The sequence below is a fragment of the Dama dama genome, chromosome 20 (assembly GCF_033118175.1).
Source record: "Dama dama isolate Ldn47 chromosome 20, ASM3311817v1, whole genome shotgun sequence".
Lineage (NCBI taxonomy): Eukaryota > Metazoa > Chordata > Mammalia > Artiodactyla > Cervidae > Dama > Dama dama.
Genome location: NC_083700.1, coordinates 86,029,023 through 86,044,684, shown reverse-complemented (window position 1 = coordinate 86,044,684; position 15,662 = coordinate 86,029,023). Strand labels below are relative to the sequence as shown.

Here is a 15,662-nt window from a genome sequence, read left to right as displayed (position 1 = left end):
GGCAGGGAACAAGCCACTCTTCTCCCCAGTTTCACTCAAAACCCCCTGGGAGGTCCATCAGCTGGAGAATGAATTAAAAAAATAGTCTGTCCATACAATGGAATATTACCCAACCCATAAAACAAAATGAAAACTTTAAAGAGAAATGAAGTGCCGATACAGGCTGCAAGGTGGAAGAGCTCAGCAAACAACATGCCAAGTGTAAGAAGTTAAGACGAAAGGTCGCTTACTGTGAAAATGGAAAATGATTCCATTTTCCTCCAGACTATCCAAAACAAATAATCCAGAGAGAGATGGAAAGCAGAGCAGGGGCTGCCAGGTGCTCGGGGAAGCAGGGGATGGGGACTGACCCCTTCACGGTTACAGGGTCTCCTGTGGTGGAGATGAGGTGTTTTGGAAGTAGACAGCAGTAATGGTTGAACAGCACTATGAGTGAAGTGACACTGAATTTTATGCAATGGTTAATTTCACGTTATGTGAATTTCATCTCAATTTTAAAAAGGAAAAACAGAAAGCCAAAATCAACTCTCCCAGCTAGGTGCCACATCGTTATTTAAGCATTGTATGAGATGCCAGGACACTGAAAATTCCAGTCTAAAGGGACATCCAGCTTTAAAAACCAGATGAAGAGGTAGACTTCCAAGAAGTAGGACTTTGGGTGGCAGCAATTTGATGGATTAAAAACTGTATGTACTACTACCTGATGCCTCATGATTTGGCACATCTTAATCACTTTCATCTAAAGTATAAAGCACTGAGAACAGGCTATTTATCAACAAGGCACAAAGGTTTGCAATAGTACAGACAAGGAGTCTCAGTTTCCACATCAGTATAATGGGAAGACCACCACCAAGAGTGCAAGATTTGGAAGATCAATGAGATTTGGGCACTTATAAAGCCTAGCTCAATATACAGCATGCCAGTCTTTATGTAAGAAAGGAGGATACATAAATCTGCTTATCTTTACAAAAAGAAACAGGACAAATAAACCAGAAAACAATGAAGCTGTTTCTCCTCATGGGGAGATCCTAGATGTTAAAATGACAGGATGACCAGGTAGAAAGTCATGGCAAAGGATCATACTTATCAGAGTAGATTTTTACTTAATTTCTACATGTGGGAGCATATTAATGCTTCACGCCTCAGATAAAAAATAAAATTAACAGCAATGGAAAGTGGGGGAAGGGCTAAAACTGGAAGTGAACTGAAACAAATTCAATTGTATTTCAAAGGAGCATCATAAACACAGTCACTGAAGGGGTGGGAGAGAAATAATTAATATGAAAAACTTACAAACACAGAATTTAACTGTTTACAACCTGTCATTAACAGGACCAGGGCAGGGAGCACCGCAAACAAACCTTAAACTCTTTTTAGTAGGCTTTTTTTGGTAGTGTTATGGCAACAGCAATTAGGAAACTATTCTAAATGTATTATAGGATTGGGCAAAGAAATAAATTCTTTAATGTTCTTAGGAGCCAAGACTCTCACTGTTCAAGAATAACCATTAAAATATGCAAAGGGGGAAGCCAGGAAAGAGCACCGTGGGGACAGTTTGGAAACTGGAGATTTCAGGGTTTAAACTCATGGTTTATAAAATAAACATGCATCTGCATGTAGGTGTGTGTACACGTGTTTATATGCATATATTTCCTAGTCCTGTCCACTGAATAGGTCTAGAAGCAAAGATTCCCCAGTGACAAGGTGATACCTTAATACTCAGATTTTAGTTTCTACTACAACTCTTAGTAAAAAGACTGAGAGTTTCTAGAAGTGGCTTATTCCAGAGCCGTGAAGGGCAGGTACAAGATGAGCCCAACATATCTTGTTGTCCCAGAAAGTCAGTAAATGCTAAATCCAGGAAGCCAACCATAGGTCTTAAAGTATGCTCTCATTTGTTGTCTGTAGTTGCAAGCAGAAAACCTGTGATCATATAATGGAGACAATGAACAACACCTCAATCAGGTTATCAAAATTAACATTAACAGAGATGAGCAGAGGGATATCAAGTGATATCCTGAGACGACCACAAAGAACACGCATACAAAAATGTGGAGAAAAGTCTAGAATTCTTCAAAAATGGCAAACCAAAGACAAAGGTAGGCTGTGGAAATATTTCAGATTAAAACAACCTAAAGAGGTACAACAACTAAATGAAATATTAGATCCTCTTTTTGGAGAGAAAATAAATGCTACAGAGGAAATCAGAGAGCCAATCGACAAATTTGAATATGGATGGCAAATTAGGTAAAAATATTGTATCAATGTTAAATTTATTTTACTTGATAAGTTTCCTATGGCTGTATAAGAGAATATACCTATTCTTAGAGAAAGTGCGAGTGCATATTCAGTTGCTTCAGTCATATCCGACCCTTTGCGACCCTATGAACTGTAGCCTGCCAGGCTCCTCGGTAGATGGGAATCTCCAGGCAAGAATACTAGAGTGGGTTGCCATGCCCTCATTCAGGGGATCTTCCTGACCTGGAGATCGAACTCACTTCTGCCTGCGTCTCCTACATTGCAGGTAGATGCTTTACCCACTGAACCACCTGGGAAGCCCATTCTTAGAGAATACACATCAAATATTTAGGTATAAAGGGCTAAGCTACATGAACCATTCAAATGATTCAAGAAAAACAAATCTCAGACATGTAAATATGTATATGCAGCATATATCTATGGATATGCACACAGAGAGAATACACAAATGCTAAAGCAAATGTGATAAAAATATTAGCAGGTGAACCTAAGTAAAGGGTGTAGGGTGTTTCTTTGTATATTCTTACACTTTTTTTCTGTAATTCTGAAATTATCTTCAAATTAAAAAAAAAAAAAAAAAGCCTAGTTCAGACAGTAACACACCCAAGTATGTAACAAAGCCAATTCTGGCAACACCTTTCTTTTTTTTAAAAAAAAAAAAAAAAGCTCAGACCCCATCCCAGCTCCCTAGATGGACTGCTTTCTAATTCCCAAGGCTAGTTGAGTTTAAAATTAGTTTATGGCTGTCAGTTCTTATTATAGATTCCAACTTCATCCTGTATCTGCCTGGAATGCTTGACTTGATACAAGTCTCTTGACCAAGGTTGTTTCAAGCAGGTCTCTCTCTTCCTGAGCCCTGGACCTCCCCTCCAGACTTGCCTCCATGCCAGAATTGCCCCCTAAGACTTTTTATCTATTAACCCCGGAGATCACCACAAGCTCCTTTTGAGACAGGCCTGAGAACCGGGACCCTTTGCTTCAGTGCTGCAATGCCTGCAACTGAACATACCTCTCCTGGAGCAATAACATACAAAGAAACTGTGTGGAACTAAAAATAATTACATGCATGTGCAGTTGGGGCAAATTCTGAACCCCAAAGATACAAGGAGACCAAAAACCCAATCACTACTTTTGAGGAGCTGGGAGCAAAAAGCAGTGTACTGTGCATGCCCCCTGCATGCAACACCACCTAAGGGGTGGGCAAAACACCTAAGCCATCTACCCAGCCTGACCCCTGGACACACCCCCATCCTCACTCCACGTAAGGAACAAGCTTGCCCCTCTCTGGGAGCCAGCCAGCAAGGGAACGTATTGTTTGCTCTCATTCACCCCTGCTGCAGCAGGTGCCCCAATAAAGGATTTCTTGTCTGGCCTCTGATCAATTTCTATTGATTAAAGAGGCCAAGAACCCTGGTTGGTAGCACTAATTATGTAGCCAGAGTCAGCCTTTGTTGGACCATCTCCCTCTCCATCTCTAGCACTATGACTTTAAACTGTCAACCCTTTTTCTATATTTTTGAATATGTTAAGGGCTAACTGATCTGATATAGTCCATTTGGAAACTGCCCGAAATTTGCTCCTTCTCTATAGATTCTTTTCAGGGTCAAAAGAATAGGAAAGAACAAAGTTTTGTGGAGCCCAATGGCAGTGCTTATTTAATTCTGCCAGGGATGTCAGAAGTACAAAGACTATAAAAACTGTAGTAGGATATCTGAAGGTAGTACATCTCTCTCTACTGATAAAATACCACCATCCTCACAGCCATCATTTGCTTAGACCAAACACTTCCAGAAGATACCTACATTGATAGAACATATCCTGGGTTTAAAACTCTGACAGCCACAAAGTTGATAAATTAACAACCTCACAGCAGACCTGTTTTGCCACAACTGTATATGTCAGAAAAGGATGGAAAAATCACAGAAGTAGGAGATTCTCTTGGCCTGAGACATCGTGTTCACTGTGTTGCTTGTTGGTTATGTTCACCTGACATTATGAAAAGAAATAAAAAGGAGTCAGGCAGCTTATATCAAGTTTTATATACAATAATTCTCCAGAAAAGGATAAAATTAATGAATGAAGAAAACTGTAGTGAAGGGGAACAATGAATTGAAAATGAAGGTAGAGGCAGAAAAAAGAATAGGACACAAAAATAATCCTGAGGTTGCAGAAAATAAGCTGTAAATTTATGAGAGTCCTAGAGGCCAGAGCAAAAAAGAATATATGGTCAGTTAGAGGTTCCACAAAGGCCAAGCTCAAATAACCTGAAGCCAGAAACAAAATGAAAAGGGTCTATAGGCTTTTATAAAATCAACAGTGTATGATCCCATGGACATTAACATCAGCACTGTCTTTCTCTTAAAAATAAAAAAATCCAACAGGGAATTTTCAGTACTCCTTAACTTACGTGAAGAGTATAATACTAAAGCAAAATGTGCTCAGTGGCTCAGTCATGTCCGACTCTTTGCGACCCCATGGACTGTAGCTCGCCAGGCAAGAATACTGGAGTGGGTTGCCGTGCCCTCCTCCAAGGGATCTTCCCAACCCAGGGATCAAACCGAGGTCTCCCGCATTGCAGGCAGATTCTTTACTGTCTGAGCCCACCAGGGAAGCCCAAGAATACTGGAGTGGGTAGCCTATCCCTTTCTCCAAGGGATCTTCCCAACCCAGGAATTAAACTGGGATCTCCTGCCTTGCAGGCAGATTCTTTACCAGCTGAGCTACCAGGGAAGCTCCTAAAGCATAAAAGTGGTAGTATTTTTAAATACAGTCAAAACAATCTGACTCAAATTGTTTTAAACTCTCTCTGAACAAAGTATGCTTTCTTTTAACTTTTAACTTGAAAAATAAACCATTGGGATCTTGCTAGACAGTTATCTGGTGGTCTGACATTTCTAGGGAAGATTTAGAATGAAAAAAACTAAATGGTCCATCAGTTTATTCATCTGTAAAATGGGATAATTCTGGCTATAATTCATGGGATTAAATAAACAGGAATAAATGAAAGTTACGTGAAAGTACTTTGGGGAAAATAAAATGCTCCACTCCAGAAGGCAGGTACTGTTATTACTCAGGTGTCTGACATCTTTCAGTAAGGAGATGACAGGAGGAACAGAAGGTGTTTCTTTAATCAAACTCAAAGCTCACAAAAGTCAGAACCAGATTTCAGCAATATTAAACGAATTTATATGACAGCAACACGGCATACTTAGGAACATTTCATTTAACTAATGGATCATACAGTTTCATTGAGTATTTACTGCACCATGAAAATTCATTACATAAACTAATAGAGGATCAGAAAAAAAATGTATAAGCTTAAAATAATTCCATTAGTGTTTTCAATACTTGGGGCCTGACTTCTAACCAACCTTCTAAAATCTTTACCTATGATTTTACAAAAAATGTTATCAGTAAGTGGCAGAACCTAAAGCAATAGCTGAGGGCTGGGCTGGACTCCTGCCTGACTCTCCCACTGACTGCTTATGTAATTTTAGGCACTTAAGCTATCAAACTAGTCTGAGCCTCAAGTTATTCATCTGTATAATGGGCAATCTGGAGACCCCACAGTCTTCAAACTAGGGAGTAGGCAGCCCAGGCAGGATTGAAAAAAATCCACTGGCGTGAAGACATCAATCTCTGTAATAGCTACTTATAGTTATTTTAATATGAAAAATAGGAGACAGTTTATTCCTTTAACATGAAGATTCACAGTAGCATATGTATATAAATTTTTGTATCTAAAAATTCATGTGCTGCTTGCCAGGTGCAAACTTCAAATTGATTCACTAGTGGGCGAAAGAAGAAGTGATTCAAGAAACACCTACTAACAGACAACAGACTTCCCTGGTGGCTCAGTTAGTAAAGAATCCGCCTCCAATGCAGGAGACCCTGGTTTGATCCCTGGGTTGGGAAGATCCCCTGGAGAAGGGAAAGGCTACCCATTCCAGTATTCTGGTCTGGAGAATTCCATGAACTGTATAGTCCACGAGGTCGAAAAGAGTCGGATATGACTGAGTGACTTTCACTTCACCAGCAGGTGACAGAGGGCTACCACAGTGATTGAAGAGGGGAGTGGCTGACCCAGCTCAATTCGTTCAAGATGACGCTAACCTAGGAATAGCCCTGGGGCTGGAGACCAACGATGGTGGGGACAAGGGGACCAACTGGGAGACTTCTTGCATCAGCAGAGCTACTGAGTTTAAAAGCTTATGCTCTTTAATTTTTCTTCCCAAACATAGTCCAGATAAATGAATTCTCAGGAAGAAACAGTAAAAAAGCAAATATCTCTAACTCCTTCAGCACGTAGCCGGCAAGTTACTGGTTCTGTAAACCAAATCAGTTCTACATAAGTTTCTAAGCACCTACTCTGTACATAGAAAACTACATGGGCGAGTTACAGACAGAGATGAAGCAAAGCCTGGTGACTGCTACTCCATCCCAGGGATAGGGACTGGCCTCAGGGGGCCTTCATACCTGTTCCCCAGCACCAGCCCTAAAACTCCACCTCCCTCATCACCTAGCTTTTTAGCCAATGCCTGTCCTCATTTTAACCCCACTAGCCACCTGCCATTGCGGGGCACACTGTCTGTTTGCTCTTGGAGACTGAATGCCCTCTACTATCATCCCCACTTCCTCCATGATGTGTCTGAGTAGCTTGGAACTATGGCCATTCCCTGGGGTCTTGCAGAAAGAAAGAAAAGACAAGTATTTAATGAGGCCCTCCCAGTGAAGCAGATTTTAAATAAGCAAGCGTTGCATTTGGCAGCTTCACCTACTGATGTATCTAAAATATATACCGCCGTTATTGACTCTCCTTTGCTCAAGCTGCATTTCATTATCTTCAAAGTTGACAGTGGGGAAGAGAACCACACAGGCCAACATCTGCCGGTGGTGAGCTGGATGAGAAAGAGACAGATATCCCCAAGCTGCATGGTACCCAGGGTGGCCCTGGGCATGGGCTCATCCCTAGACAGTCTACATCCCAGTGACTGTTCTGACCACAGGGGCACCTTCCCACTGGCTGCACTCAAGGGATATCTCAGCACAGAGATGCCACCCTCTCATTAACCAGAGAGCCAAGCGATGGGCATGTTCCCTCCCACCACTGACACCCCATTTTAATTCTTCTCTCTCTTCTCAAACATCAATTTTTTCTACCTTCCTTTGGAAAAAAAAACTAAAGAGCCCATCATTTTCCTTTGCTTCGCTAATGACTTCCTAGTCCAATCTCAATTACTGTAAAATGGAATACATGGATAGCTCAAATTTTCTCTACAAAAGGATTCGCTCTTGATGGGAAACAAATGAATTTCCACAATTATATCGCTCACAAAACGTATCCACAACAGTGATAACCGTGGGGCTGTGTTTTGCTCAAGCTACAAATGAGGACGGATGCTCTGACAAAGGAGCTCGTGTTTCCCGTTGTTTCCTGATTTGTGAATGTACTTATGTGAACCTTCTCACGGGAACTTAAAAAACTTCCATCACATGCAGCAAATACCGAGCAAATCGCAAACACGGATTCTTTACCAACTGAGCTATCAGGGAAGCCTGTCATCTGCTAGTAGATGTCTCCTATCCACACAACGCCCTCTTCACTGTCACACCCAGTAGATGCCTTCGACTGTCAGCTAAAGTTCCCCTCCGTGGGGAAGACTTCCTTACCTTGTGCGCCCTTCCCCTGGAGCACTGGCCTCTAGTGATGAGTAAAGTAACGCAGGGCAGAGGCTCCCAAGCTTTGTTGTGCGTTGAAATCATCTGAGGCAGTGGAAAGACTATTTACTCTTGGCTTCCCAGGAGGCTCAGTGATAAAGAATCTTCCTGCCAATGCAGGAGACCCAGGTTCCACCCCTGGATTGGGAAGATCCCCTGGAGGAGGAAATGGCAACCCACTCTAGTACTGGTGCCTGGGAAATCCCATGGACAGAAGAGCCTGGCAGGCTAGAGTCCATGGAGTTGCAAAGAGTCAGATGCAATTTAGCAACTGAGCACACATGCCCATTTCAGGGTTCTCATTTAACTTCTCTGAGGTTCCACCTGGGCATTGGGATGCTTAAAAATCTCCCCATGTAATCTGAATATGTGGCAACATAGTAGGGAAACGCAGGCACAATGGTAAAGAGAATTCCCAAGTTTCCAGGCCTTTGTGACCCACTCCCTGGTCCCACATGACTGGGCCTGTTCTTGGATTCCCCTGACTCTGAACACTGCAAAATATAATGGCTCTGAGAATATTCACCAGATGTGGTGAGTGTATTAAATGACATAATTTATTTAAGATGCTTAACATACAGTGGTAAGTGTTGGGGTTAGGTAGGAAAATACCCTATCTCCCAAAGATATCCATGCCCTAGTCACTGGAATATGACTTAGATAATTTAGATAATGCGAATCTGGACTTCTGAACTGATGAGGTCATAGAGAGGCCTTGCCCGTATTCTGCATTTGGACTGGATATGGATTTTGGGGGCCAGAAAGTGGACCAGAATAGTTAAAATAATGTCCCCTCCTAGAGATGTCCACTCCCTAATCTGAGTCCCAGCTTAGCAACCATTAGGGGTAAGGTACAAACTTATCAGCTTCACAGAGTCCATTCTTCATTGTTGTTCAGTCACTAAACAGTGCCCGACTCAGCATGCCAGATTCCTGTGCCTTTCACTATCTCCGGGAGTTTGCTCAGATTCATGTCCATTGATCTGGTGATGCTATCTAACCATCTCATCCTCCGCCATCCCCTTTTGCCTTCAGTCCTACCCAGCATCAGGGTCTTTTCCAATGAGTTAGCTCTTCGCATCAGGTGGCCAAAGTGTTGGAGCTTCAGGTTCAGCATCCGTCCTTCCAATGAACATTCAGGACTGATCTCCTCTAGGATTGACTGGTTTGGTCCTCGCAGTCCAAGGGACTCTCAAGAGTCTTCTCCAGCACCACAATTTGAAAGCATCAATTCTTCAGCATTCAGCCTTCTTTATGGTCCAACTCTCACATCCATACATGACTACAGGAAAAACCACAGCTGTGGATAAGTCCCTCCCTTACCCAAGGACAATTCACTGGATGATCAGAGTCACAATTTGGCTTTGCAGGAAGATTGGACATATGAAAAGATGGGTATATTCTCTCTCCTAAGAATGTGAACTCATTAATACAGATTCTGTCCAGAAGTAACAGGACCAGAAGTGAAAAGATGCACATGAAGAGGCTCTGAGGAAGCAAGGGGAGACTAAGCAGAAGTAATGAATTAGCAGAAGTGGAGAAGCCACCAGGCAGAGAAATACATGTACAATTAGGGGAGAGACAAAGATCACTTTCAGTAGAAGTAGAAACAGGGTACCCAATGGAAGGAAATGAATGATGTCCTGTGCAATTGGAATGAGTTGACCTAGTCCCCGAGAGATAGCCAGGATCCTTCCTGCTATGAAATCACACCCCAATGCCTGGGATGCCAGGCTGTGTGACTACTCTGAGATTATAGAGGAACTCCTTCTGCATAGAATACTCTTGCAGAAACTCCTGTTGTGCATGGCCTTACAATGTCACACTCCTTCCTGGGGTGGGGCTGTAACAAACAGCCCAAGACTCACACTCTGCTGTTCTTACCAGTACCTCTCATTTGAACCCTTAATTACATCACTCTTCCTATCTTGCAGCTGACAATGTTGGAAATTCATGAACATCACCATTTCAGAGATTGGCCTTGGGCTTTCAAATTATGGCTCCACTAAGTCCCAGTTCTGTGACCTTTGTCAACTCCACTGAAGTTTGTACCTTACCCCTAATGGCTGCTGAGCAGAATAAATAAGATGATATATGCAAATTGCCTGGTACTACAGGAGAGAGTCATTCCATATTGTTCACGTTCCCTTCCCTCTAGTTCATTTGCATATCATTATTTGGAAGGAAAGGGGAGAAATTTCTGATATCTATTTCCTACACCATATACCTATTAATTTTTCAATAGACACCTGTCAAAATGAATCAGGAAACAATTACCAAGAACCATCTCTGCTATGATGTGAAGTCTGAAACGTTAACCAGACCTTCAGGCTCTAGTGCAGCACATCTCAGCAGACTTACAGTCCAGTCCATCCTTCCTGAAGGAAACACACACTGTGGCCACACTCTATCAGTCATAGACCCCAGAGCACACCTTGGTTACCCAGTGCATACCTCCTCACCTAATCAGCTCTTTGAGGTCCCATCCTGAAACAGATAACAAACTAAAGATAGGATTATTGCAAAGAGTTAGTACAAAGATTATGTGCCCAAGGGTGGGCTGAGTTGAAGGTTAACCTTGAAGGACAGGCCAGGATCCCAGGGCTAGAATAGCAGAACTTGTCACTTCTCTTAGGCTTGAAGGGGTAAGAGGAGGGAAGGGTAACCATAATAGGGAGCAAACTCAGTAGAAAACATTGCCATAAATGGAGTGGTGACACTCAGTCTAGGATACAGCAAGTCCAAGGCAACCCAGATAAGAGAAAGCCTAAAAGCTAAGCAAAGCACACAGACTTTTTCACTCTCCTTCCTGCCCACCCTTCAGCCTCCCGCTAGAACTCAGCATTGGCTATTTCCAAGAAGAGGCCAAGAGACCAGGAAGCCCATGGATGCAGTCCACGCAGAGGGAGGAAGGGAAGAGGGAGAGCAGAGTGCATCCTGGAAGAGCTGGCAGAAGACAGCCAGTTCAAGGTCCAAGGGCAGCTCCTCCTCCATGAAACCTAGTCACAGCCTTCAGCATTCCTAAGGAACATCAAGCCTATATGTCTCTTGTGACAAAGCATGAAAATGAAGGGAGAAACAAAGAAAGGAAAATATAATTACAGTTGTGATTACACTACTACATGCCATGTTCTGTGATAAGCATTCTACATGCCTTGTCTCATTCATCTTTACAACCTAGGAAGATTTATTATCTTTGTTTTGAATAAGCAGAAACTGAGGCATCGAACTGATGAAACATCAAGCCCCAGGTGGATCCAGATCTAGAACCCAGGTGCACCTATCTCCCAACATCACAGTGTTTCCATACATTCACCCTGCGTTGCATACACTGCCACTTTCTGATCTACCTACAACTTGTCCTTGATGAGCATGAAGGCTACCTGAGGTGATGGACAGTCTTCCATTCCTTTTACATCTCAGTTTGCCCCTGTGTTAATGAGATGTTAGAAAGTCCCACCTATAGATGAACAAATAAAATCACAAAAATGTTTGAAATCCCCACAATCCTATTTTTCTTCAGTTTAAAAATAACCTGTTTTGCCAAACAGTCAGAAACTTCTTTTTCCTCTTTAAACAGACATTTTTTTTTTTTTACACACATCTCATATTGGGATTCACAACTCATCACTCCTGCAAGAAATACCCCCAGGCTCCTTGTCTATTCAGGAAAGCACTTGGTAAATTTGGAAAACAGTTTAGATGAATTTCTGCCTGCCAAGTACAAGGATTCTGGGTAGACTTCTCTTAAACAAAGTTTTAAAAGAAATATTTTGCTAGTTTCCTCAAGCACACCCAACAATAGTTTCTTTATTTTAATGGGCTCTGGTTCAAGACTTTAATACTAATTTGAAAACACATACACACACACACACACACACACACACACAATATGATTAATAAATAATACAACCATGCAGCTCTGAATAGCTGACATTACATGGTTACATGTGTGTAATGTTACCTGGTTGAGTGTTTCTAAAATCCCTCAAGTGCCTTTCTGATATTTTATCATTAACTCCTTTAGCCCTCTCTGCAGGGAAACAAAGGTGAGCTGGCCTGAGCTCCATGTGGAGGTTGAGGTCTGAGGCCCAAACAGCTCTATTCCACACTTCCATCTTCATTTGGTAGTTAGACAACACACCCTTGTCAGAAGACAGCAACAGGGAGAGGAAAAGATCTCCAGCTTCTCTTTGGAGGGTGCCCTCTGGTCTCCCCTTCATCTCTGCACTCATTTGACATTTCCTTTCTAAAGACTGGCAACCTTTTGCCAACTACTTTCCTGTTCACACACTCATTTCATCTACTTGACATCACAGTAGGGATGTCAAGTAGGACAAGTAGGACAGCTTTGCTGTCCCTATTTTGCCAGGTTCTGACAAGAAGAGATGGGCCAGTAGTTTGCCAGCTGGGTAGTGTTGAAAATAGGACTGGAATTCACGTCTTCTGGATTCCAAGATCTTTTTTTCATACCTGGACACCTAGCTCTGTCTTATGTTTTCCTGTAGATCATCTAGAGTTAAAATTAATACTCTGGGGATAAGGGCGGGATGAGAGTAAGAGGGTAGGACCCTTTGGCCAGGATGGCTGGTATGTTAGCTGGGCCCAACCCTCCTCTCTCACTCCCAGTTGCCAAGACCACACCTCCCTTATCTGCTGACTCCAGGCCACACCTCCTCCGGTCTGATGGAGCTCTGTACCTTTGCCCGGCCACCTGGGTCAAGCCAGTGGGGTCACTGGCCCCAGTAAAATGATGCCTTTTCCCTCCCTGGAGGGAACTTCAGCCTCTGGTCATTCAAATTTACAGTCTTAATTAAGAATATTCATCATTTCAAATGTATAGTCTACATCAGGAATATTCATTATATTAGAAATAATATCCATGCTAACTCTATTGTTATAGAGATAACAATATTAATACTAAATGACTTCCAAGAGCCAAACTGGTAAATGAATGACTCCAGATTTTTAATTAGGCTTATCTTTAAAATATGAGTCTGTGTCCAGAAAATAGCAAAATTCTGTAAAGCAATTATCCTTCAATAAAATATAAATTAATAATTAAAAAAAAAAAAAAACACTGAGTCAGTGTCAATCAGGTGCCCATCAATAGGAAGTTTCCAGAAAGCAGCCAGCAGGTCCTACAGAGTCATTCGCATGGCATTTGTGATTTTATAGGTATTACCTGCTAATATCCATCCACAGGGGAAGGGATACATGATCAGAAGAAGCATGAAAAAATCTCTTTCCCCAGGAATTCCAGGGAGAAACATCCACAAAAAATTCAGTGGTTAAAAACGGGGACATGAAATACTCCTTTGAAAATACTCCTTTGAAAATGAAAGCTATGTCTGAAACCTTTCCCCAAGCTCAAGTCAAGAACTTAAGATGGGGATTAAAAAAAAAAGAAAAATCAAAAGTGAATCAGAACATCCATATATTTTTAAAGTACCATTTAAAAACTGTCAATCTGATATGTAATGACTTTTCATCTCCTTTTAGCCAACCATTCTGTTGGCACAGTGCCATGAAATCACAATAAAGTAAGAAGTTGCTTCTAATGAAAACAGGATTCAACAGCTAAAAAGTATGCTCATCTTTGTGTGTCCAAATAAAATTCTCTTAATGCCCTTGGAAAAAACACAAACTCTCCTTGTCTCTTTTTGAAGACTGAGAAGCTAGAGCTCCGAGAAAGAAGCTGACTTACCCAGAGGCCCAGTACTAGTAACCAGCTATATCCAAGTTAAAACTGAAGTTGTTAGGCTTCCAGTCAGGAGCTCTAAAGCTAGAAAGGATCTTGGATGGCATTAAGACCATGGCCTAGAGACTTCACTTTTCAAATAAGAACTGTACCTTAGAGAGACTGAATGGTTTGCCCAGAGTCACCCAAATAATAAGCTACATAAAACAATTAGCCAGGTCATCTGATTCCTAGTCCTTTTCTGACACCACCATGGTCCAACATATACACCATTTGTAACATAAGCCATAGGAAACACTTCTATTCAGTTTTATTTTATTAGACAATTTCTAACGTATCATTTGCTTTTATAAAATTACTGCCCCAGGAACAAGCTGTTTTTTTAAACATTTCAAAAAGCATAAAAGAAACCTTTAAAAAAGAGAGAGAGAGTTAGACTTCTGCTCACGATATAGATAGAAGGTGCCCCCTGCTCAGAACATAAATTACAAAACCTGAGCCGCACAGGGTGACATTCTAGAAAGCATTTCCCTAGAACTTCAGGCAGAGGACAGAAAGAGCTCCTACCAGGGGAAACACTTCAGGACACTAGAAGTAAACAACACCCGAGAACCTGAGCAAATTAATTTCTAATAAAGAGTTCTACTCAGAGATTTTTAAAAAGTAAATGTTACATTACCCATGTGATCAGACTGCAAAGAACAGCTCCTGAAGAGACAACTGCCCAGCCCAGAGCCACCCCACAAAGAAGGAAGGGCAAAGTTCACAGCTGGGAATCACAATTAGGAGTTTCAGTGACTGCCAGAGAAGGGGTTTGGCAAGGTGTGATCACGTGGGGAGAAGCATACGTGATCTGCCATGAACACCATCAGAGCAAGGAAGTGCAAGCAGAGCACCCCCCCCTCCCAACTCCAAATATATTTCTTTATTCATTCAGTCAAAAGAGTTTAATTTACTGATTGCAGGCTGTTTGCCATGCATTGTTCAGTTGTGGGAACGTGGCTTACGTCCTAGTGAAAGAAGACAGACAAAACAAATGAAAAAGTCAAGTGCAGGCAGACCTCAGAGATATTGTGGGTTCCAGACTCTCTGTGATTAAGCAAAAAGAGCAATAAAACAAGTCACGTGAGCTTTTTGGTTTCCCAGTGCATATAAAAGTTAAGATTACCCTATACTGCAGTTGATTAAGTGTGTATTAGCATTAGGTCTAAAAAAACAATATACATACCTTAATTTTAAAACCCTTTATTACTTAAAAAAATGCTCACCATCATCTTGCTAATGCTAACTCACCTTCAGTGAGTCATAATCTTTTTGCTAGTGGAGCATTTGAAATAACTGCAAGAATTATCAAAATGTAACACAGAAATATGAAGTAACTAAATGCTGTAGGAAAAATGGTGAGGATAGACTTGCTCAACACAGGGTTTCCCCATACTTTCAATCTGTTAACACATTACTGACCGGAGATATATTAATACATCTTTCGTTATTATTGTTTAGTCGCTGTCACATCCGATTCTTTTGTGACCCCATGGACTGTGGCCCTCCAGGCTCTTTCTGTCCATGGGATTTCTCAGGCAAGAATACTGGAGTGGGTTGCCATTTCCTCTTCCAAGGGATCTTCCTGACCCAGAGACTGAACCCATGACTTCTGCACTGGCAGGCGAATTCTTTACCACTGAGCCCCAGGGAAGCCATTAGGTCTTTTGTTACCTGGATATTATTGACTGAAGAGATTTTTAGAGAGTGTTAGTGCTTTAGAGAGTGTTTTTAGAGGGTGATATAATTAATATCACCATGCAAAATTGTTAGAGCTTAAAATTCATGAAGGGTTCATTACACAACTTACGATTGTCATTATCATTCACATTTTGCTCTGTTAGGTTTTTGTTCCAGCCTGGTGTATATTACAAATGCAACATTTTGAAAAATGACGCATCACAAAATTTTTGAATGAAGGAGAATTTTTCAGTGAGTTTTA

General features: G+C 41.6%; 1 protein-coding gene across 1 annotated transcript in view; it reads right to left on the bottom strand.

The window, feature by feature from the left end:
• The window catches only part of DAB1 (DAB adaptor protein 1), a 338,270-nt gene extending 323,844 nt beyond the window's left edge, over positions 1–14,426 (bottom strand). Inside the window, exon 1 of the mRNA XM_061121780.1 lies at positions 14,358–14,426. The gene's annotated coding sequence lies outside the window, so the exon portion shown is untranslated. The remainder of the gene's footprint in view (positions 1–14,357) is intronic.
• Positions 14,427–15,662: the final 1,236 nt, after the last annotated feature.